The sequence below is a fragment of the Microtus ochrogaster genome, chromosome 5 (genome assembly GCF_000317375.1).
Source record: "Microtus ochrogaster isolate Prairie Vole_2 chromosome 5, MicOch1.0, whole genome shotgun sequence".
In the NCBI taxonomy this organism is placed as follows: Eukaryota; Metazoa; Chordata; class Mammalia; order Rodentia; family Cricetidae; genus Microtus; species Microtus ochrogaster.
The window spans coordinates 92762723-92770555 of record NC_022012.1 but is presented as its reverse complement, the minus strand read 5'-3'; positions in this window follow the sequence as shown (position 1 = coordinate 92770555).

The window sequence follows — 7833 nt, the reverse complement described above, 5'->3', positions numbered from 1 at the left end:
TACTGTGGCAGAGAGCGGACCACTTGGATAAGGGAGTCCATTGGGACATGTTATAAAGAGGCAGAAATGTGGACATGGGAGAAATGACAAGAAAATTGAGGAATCAGCTCGAGAAGAAGAGTGTCCATTAAAACATTCTAGAAATAGAGCTTGGAAAACAGATGGAAGAAATTTTCAAAGAAGTCAAAACAGAAAATTATCAGAATCATAGAAAAGGAATTTCCAAGACTGAAAGTGGTAAATTAAGCCGGGCGAAGGTGGCTACGGTGGCTCAGGCCTTTAATCCCAGTGCTCTGGAGGCCAAGGCAGATGGTTATCTGTGAGTTCAAGGCCAGCCTGGTTCACAGAGTGAGTTCTAGGATAGTTAGAGCAGCACAGAGAAACCCTGTCTCCAAAGAGAGAGAGAGAGAGAGAGAGAGAGAGAGAGAGAGAGAGAGAGAGAGAGAGAGAGAAGAAAGTGATGAGCTGGTGTCGCCTCAGGAGGTGAGCACTTGGTGTGCAAGCACGAGGACCTGGGCTGGGATCCCCAGACCCACATACAAGCTGGGCAGGCAGCACACACCTGAAATCCCAGGCTGGGGAGGTAGAGACAGGGAGATCCACAGAGGCCATTGGCCAGCTGGTCTAGAAATCAGTAAATCTGGGTTCAGTGAGAGACCCTGTCTCAAAAAATAAGACAAAGGTTGATTAAACATGTTCTCTGTTGTAACTCAATGCTCTAATAATATAAGGTGAATTTATAGTAATAATCTATTGCCCAAATCTCCGGAAATCCCAGTTTTCTTTTTCGCTCAATGCTTCAAAATGCTTTCTCATGCAGGACCGCACTATTCAATGCTTTCAGAGCCTGTGTGTGCGTGTCTCCCTGTAATCTCTGAAGAGGATGTTAGGGTACACTTCTTGCCGCTGTTCATTCCATTCACCTGGGGTTTTGATTGCTCTTGCAATAAGAAATGGTAGAGATCAACCATGGTGCTGCACACCTGGAGTCCTATCTCTTTGGAGGTGGAGGCAAGAGATCAGGGATTCAGGGGCAGCCTTGGCTACACAGTGAGTTTGGGGCAAGCATGGGCTACCTGAGACTCTTCTCAAAACAAAAACAAAAAAAAGGAGGAGGAAGACAAAGAGAAGGAGCCGCAGAAAATAAAACGAAGCCTGTCTCAGAGTTTGCATTCTAACAAGACAAAAACAGGCATGTTTAACAAATATGTATCTTGTATTATAATTGAAAAAAGTGAGCGCCACCAAAGGCAGCTCTGGGGCAGGGGTGAATCATGTTGGGGCGATAGAAGCAATTACCCTAGGAAAGCCAGAATGGGACAAAGCTGGAGCACACTTGATGTGCTTGTGTGTCTGGAACAAGCAGAAACGAAGCTGCTGTATTGAATCATTTGAAAAGGACCTTGGGAAGTTAAATAAAACAGAGGAAAAGCACACAAGGACATAAGAAAGCCACAGAAAGGCTGGGCCATGAGCAGCTCTCATCATGGCCATGAAATCAAGAGAGTATAATATGGCCATGGTACCAAGATGAAGACAGGGAGGGATGATGGAGGCCCCTCGGTGTGAAAGAAGTCAACTTCCTGAGGGCGTCATTGGTGACTGACAGTCTCTACCAGTCTCATCAGAGAGCAGTAGGAACACTCTGCTGAGAAATGAAAGAAGCAGCCAAGAAGATTAAAAGCGGAAGCCTCTAAGATGAGGGGGAAGGGTGGGCAGGTCAGAGACCTGTAAACACAATTGGCTTTTAAAATCAGCTTCCTGTTCCACCTTATTATTCCAGTTTTTAACCACAGAGTCCTGTTCTGTTTGCCCCCATCTCCCTCTCGGCTCCTCTCTCTGAAGAGGAGCTGGGCGCTGCCCTTTTGTGCACTGTCCCAAAGGTAAAATTTGCTTGTATTATTTTTTAGCAAGATAAATATTAGTTTCAAAGGAGCTGAAGCAGAAAGAACATCTGCAGGAGTACTGGTCTACCTGGTCTAAAGCTCTCTTGTAGGAAGTGTGTTAGACTCGCTTCAATCCTGGAGACCATAGGTGGTCTTCCCGCGGCTGCTTCTGCAATAAAGGAATCATGCCATTCAGTCAAAAATCGAGGGATGGATGCTACTCCGACTTCCATTTCTGCTTAGGACTCATGGGCCCCAGACTGCAATTCACTTGTATTTTAGAAGGTTGAGGTCAAACGTGTTGTTAAACTTGACTGAGGACCGCCGTTGTGCAGCTCACGGTAACTCTGGCTGCTATTTACCCAAAGGCTAATTACAGGTAATGGTGCCGAGAAGGCACAGTGTGGGGGCGGCCCGATCTGTTATCCATCACAGTGGGTTTGATCCAGCGCTCCCCCAGAACTTGGGATGGATTCACTCCAGTGGGTATGAGCAGAGAAGACTCAGGAGGGAAGAAGCCAGCCATTCAAGACGGCCATTTCACTGTTGGTGGATCAAGAGGAGGCTTGACCTTTGAACTCGACGAAGGTCATGTCATTTGACGCATCCACAGTGAAGCAGATCCAGATTCTGTGAAAACCTGTCATACACTCACTGGAACATCAAATACCACGCCAGTGCTGACCTACGTGACAGTTGGAAAGAGCAAAGGTAGGCAGGGTGTCTAAAAAGACACTGAGGTCTTCATTCAGGGCCTTGCTTTGTATCCCCCGCTGGCCTTGAACTTGAGATGTAGCCCAGGCTTGGCTATGAACTGACTCCTCCTGCCTCAACCTCCCCTCTGCTTGGGATCACAGGCAAGCACTGCCATGCCCTGCGTGGCAAGATAATATTTTTTGAGTGTGATGTCAGCTAACCTGAGAACTTGACTGAGTCATAAACCTTGGAGCTGGACACTCATTTATGATGAATCTTTCCTGCTCAGGACTTGAGTTCCAATTCTCCAGAATCCACATAAGCCAGACGCGGTGGTGCACACGGCAATCTCAGAGCTTCATGAGATGGGAAGTGGAGACAGACTCTCTGGAAACTCACAGGTCAGTGAGACTGGCTCATGCGGCAGCAAAGATGAGGATGTCCCACAGCCCACACCCTCTTCGTCCCCTCTGCTCACTTAGTCCCTTTGGCTGGTGTGACCATCCCGACCTCAGCCTGTTGGGTGTGGATAGCCCTGTCGTAAGATCGAGAATGCTTCTATCTCAAACAAAGACCCCTTCACGGAATGTGGAATAGATTGCCTTCCTGATGCTAAGGACATTCGAGCAAAGCCATTGGGTCTTTTTGTTTGTTTGTTTGTATTTGTTTTCTCTTAGGATTGAACCCACAGCACATGGCCACACTTCAGCCTTCTTGCTTTTTAACTGGAGAAAGGGCCGCACCCCACCCCATTTTTCAAGTCAGCCTAGAACTTACTCCACAGGCCACGGAGGCCTTGAATTTGTGGCCCTCCTGCTTCAGCCTCCAGAGTAATGGTCCTTCAGAAAAAGTCAAAAATTTTTTTGTTTGTTTTGGTTTTGGTTTTTTTGAGACAGGATTTCTCTGTAGCTTAGAGCCTGTCCTGGAACTAGCTCTTGTAGACCAGGTTCAAACTCACAGAGATCCACCTGCCTCTGCTCCCGAGTGCTGAGATTAAAGGCATGCATCACCACCACCTGGCCACAAGGCCGAGCTTTTGACTAAGGGTACCACATCAACACACGTGCACAGCACATTTAAAGGCTACTGACTTCAGCTGTGTCCAGAGAAAGAAAGCTCTGAAAGAATTTGCATCTTAGCGTAGTAGTAGCTGGACGCTTAGAGCCAGGAAAGCGAGAGCGAGAAGCCCTCCTCCCCCACCTCTCCCTGTAGCCCATGCTGGCCTTGAACTCAGGATCCCACCTCCTCCTAGGTGCTGGGGTCGCAGCCACACACAGCATCCTGCAGGATTTTCCCTAGAGCAGTGCTCTGCTAAGGAACCATCACTGACTACCACTGTGGGATACAACATCCCACGTGTTCCTAAACGCCCACTCGGGAATGCAGAACCAGCTAGGAAACACCACTCCCATGAACTGGCTAAAAAACACCCACCAGCTCTCTACTGCTCTTTGTCTTCTGGGAGAGCAGGCCTATGGACGGACGAGGGATCATGAGAAATGACTTTTGCTGATATCCTTTTCAATTTTAAAAAATGCAATTTATTATTTTGACTTTTGGCTTGTTTGTTTTGAGACAGAGCCTCATGGTGTAGCCCTGAATGGCCTGGATCTAGCTATGTAGACCAGATTAACCCTGAACTCACAGAGATGTGCCAGCCTCTGTCTCCTGAGTGCTAGAAATAAAGGCATTTGTCACCACAGCTGGCTACATTTTTTTTTTAAGATTTGTTTTTATTTTTATTCAAGTGAATGTAGGTGTGTCTGCGCATCTACCACATGTGTGCAGGAACCAGGGAGTCAGAAAAGGGTGTCAGATCTGGAGCTGGAGTTACAGGTGGCTGTGAGCTGCCCAACATGGGTGCTAGGAATTGAACTCAGGTCCTCTGCAAAAGCAGTACAGTCTCTTGACCACTGAGCCATCTCTCCAGCACCTCCTTCACATTGTCCTGAAATTTTAATCATGAAACACTATCCACTAAAACACTGTTTAAAATTTCACAATGATGAGGCTATGCTTCTCTGAGATCCTCATCGCCTCCTCCTTTCCCTTAAGACTGAGTCTCAGTTTGTGGACCAGGCTGGCCTTGAACGCAGAGACCACCTGCTTCTGCCTCCGGAGTGCTGGAATTAAAGGCGCCCCACCTCGTGTGACTCCCTCCTCACTTTGTTGGCTCTAGAAGTCATTTATCATGAAGACAAGGGAGATTCCCTAGTTCCTCTTTTGATAGGTGCTTTCAACTTCACGAAGGGAAGGTGTTGATTTTCAGCCTGTGCCTCTCCAACGTCTAGGGAGATAATGACATATTTCTTTTCTCTTTAATATCTTAATGCACTGAATTAGAGTAATAGATATCCTCATATTGTATCATCTTTCCATTTCTGAAATAAACCCAAAATGTATTATTCTTTTAATCCACCACTAGATTCAATTTAATGGGGGGTTATGAGGACATTTTCCATCTGACTTCCTAAGGAGAATCCACCAATCACTTTCTTCTCATTGATCGTCACTTTGGGTATCAAGTTTATGCAGGATCATAAAGGAGCAGGAGGGGAGCCCGTTGTCTCTAAACCCCAGGACAATGCACGGAGCATATGGAGTCTCTGGTCCTCTCTTATCATTTAGCCCCAAGTGTCTTCAGGAAAGCCCTTGGTTTCTTTTATCTATGCTGTCCTCGGAAGTGATGCAATTCCTCCAGATTTTTAGATTTATTGTTAGAGTTACATGTGACTGATCTGTCTTCTAAAAATGGTCCTGAATCTGTAATTGTTTCCCCTATACATCTAATATATAGGTTTTACATTATTTCATGTGAGTCCAGAAGAGGGTGTCAGATGCCCTGGAACTGGGGTTACAGACAGTGGTAAGCTGCCATGTGGGTGCCGGGAATTGAATGTTGATCCCATGTCTTCTGGAAAAGCAGGCAGCTCTTAACAGCCGAGCCATCACTCCATTGTGTGTGTGTGTGTGTGTGTGTGTGTTTCTCCTGACAAACAACTTTTTTAAGTTTTATTTTTTAATTTGTGGAGATTTGCTATAGTAACTCTCAAACTGGATAACTGATAATAAGACCTTTTTACAAAGATGTGGGCAAAGGCGCAGGCAAATCCAAAGGGCTAATGAAAGTGTTGGACCCTTGCATCCAATCACCGAGGAGGAGGAGTCTCCCCAAGAGACCATCTCCACATCACAGCTGATGTAAAAGCATGAGGATTTTTATTAATTCTGTCATGACAGGGTCTTCCACCAATCGGGAGGCTAGAAGACCCTGAATGTCTGGTACAGGCTATTTTTAAAGGAAAAAAAATCACAGAAGGAAGAGGTTTCTGAGGGTTGTTCTTTAACTATTATGATTGGCTTATCCAAAAAGGCTATTACCAATAATTGACTGGAGAAGGGTTGCCAGATCAGATGAGGTAAGGGAAAACATCCGAGGGTCACTTTGCCCCTTTCCCAGGGCCTAAGTCAAAACATCAGTCACTGAGTCAATACCTAAGAGTTATCTGGCCCTATTCAATAACTGAGTTCTATTTGGAGAGCATTCACAAGGACTCAGGAAGATGATGGAACGCACCCAACATTTCAGTACGTGTGTGAGCAATTGTTAGGTCTTCGGTTCCCAGGGGGAAGGGGGAAGCATTACTGCTGAGAACGAGAGTTGTCAGAAATGGCTTCAGAATTGTCTTAAAGTTCTACAAAAGGAGGTTGTACTAGTCTCTTTTCTGTTACTATAACAAAACACCTGAGTGATTTATCTTAAAATAGGAAAGGTTTATTTTGTCCTACATTTTGGAGGTTTCAACCCATGGTCAAGTTAGTTCTGAGAGGGTGGGAAACTCATGGTAGAAGCAAGCTGCTCACCTCATGTGGCCAGAAACACACACACAGAGACAGACAGAGAGAGAAAGAGAGACAGACAGACACACAGAGGCATACAGCAAGAGACAGACACACAGAAAGACAGAGACAGATCAAGACACGCATATACACACACACAGAGACACAGCAAGAGACAGACAGACAGACACACACACACACACACACACAACCTGTATTACCCTCTTCAAGTGACATAATACCTATTGAGCATCACTTCTTAAAGGTCCTGCCACCTCCCAATAGTTGCAAACTGGGGCCCACGCCTTTAACCCGGGAGCTGGGACGTTCCCAGAATGGGCTTTATTGGGAGCATCACCACTAACAGACAAGGATGAGCGAGGAAGAGCAGTGGCCAGAATCTGGAAGCAGAGTCAGCATGGATGTCTCTTCATGAAGTGTCCAGTCTGACCGGGAGATGCCAGCAGATGCCAGACGCCCTCAGGAAGGAAGCCTCGTTGCGCCTGGCCCTGCTCTCTCCCCCTGCTGCTGTGTTACTTTGGCCAAACCCAGCTGCAGGCTTCGGGCAGAATTCCAAGAGCTCAGTGCCCTGGGACTTAGAGTAGGAAAGGGGAACTGAGTAGGGCTGGATCCACAGAACCTCAGTCAAGGGCGCTGAGGGAGCTACAGTTCCCCACAGCAGATAGAGAGCGCCGGAGATTATGACCAGCACCGTCCCTGTGCAGCTCAGCCCGCGGACAAGCACTAGATGTCAGTCAGAGGTCATTATGTACACAGCAGACCCAGGCCTCCCAACCCTCCTTGATTCAGTTACATGCTTTCAGGTCCCCCTGATTAACGGCTCTAATTGTCCTAATTTCATCAGACCGTGCTTCCATTTTTAGGAAGCAGCGATTTCCTGGTAGATGCGGCTCTCTCCAGCAGCCAGGCACTGCTATAGTACCCGGGTGCATCCCCTGCATTTTCCTGATGAACTCTAGGCCCTGTTGAGAAAGTCTCAGCTGATAGCATGGCTCTAATTTATTGCTATTATTTGGCCTGAAAAAAATCACCAAGGCCCTAGGAAGACTTAACAGGAGTGCTCAGTGGGAAAGAGAACTTGCTGTACAACCATGAGGACCTGAGTTCAAATCCCTAGGACCCATATAAAAATCCTGGCAAGGTCATAGTCTTCTGTAACCCCAACACTGTGGGAGGTAGAGGCAGGAGGATCCCCGGTACCTTCTGTCTGGCAGCCTAGTTCCAGGTTCAGGGAGAGAACCTATCTCATGTGAATAAGGTGGAGAGTGACTGAACTGGGCACCCAACATCCTTCTCTGGCCTTCAAATGCACAGGAACGAGCGTGTGTCCCTGTACTCAATACTCATACATGCATATAGCACACACGCGCACACACATACACACACACAC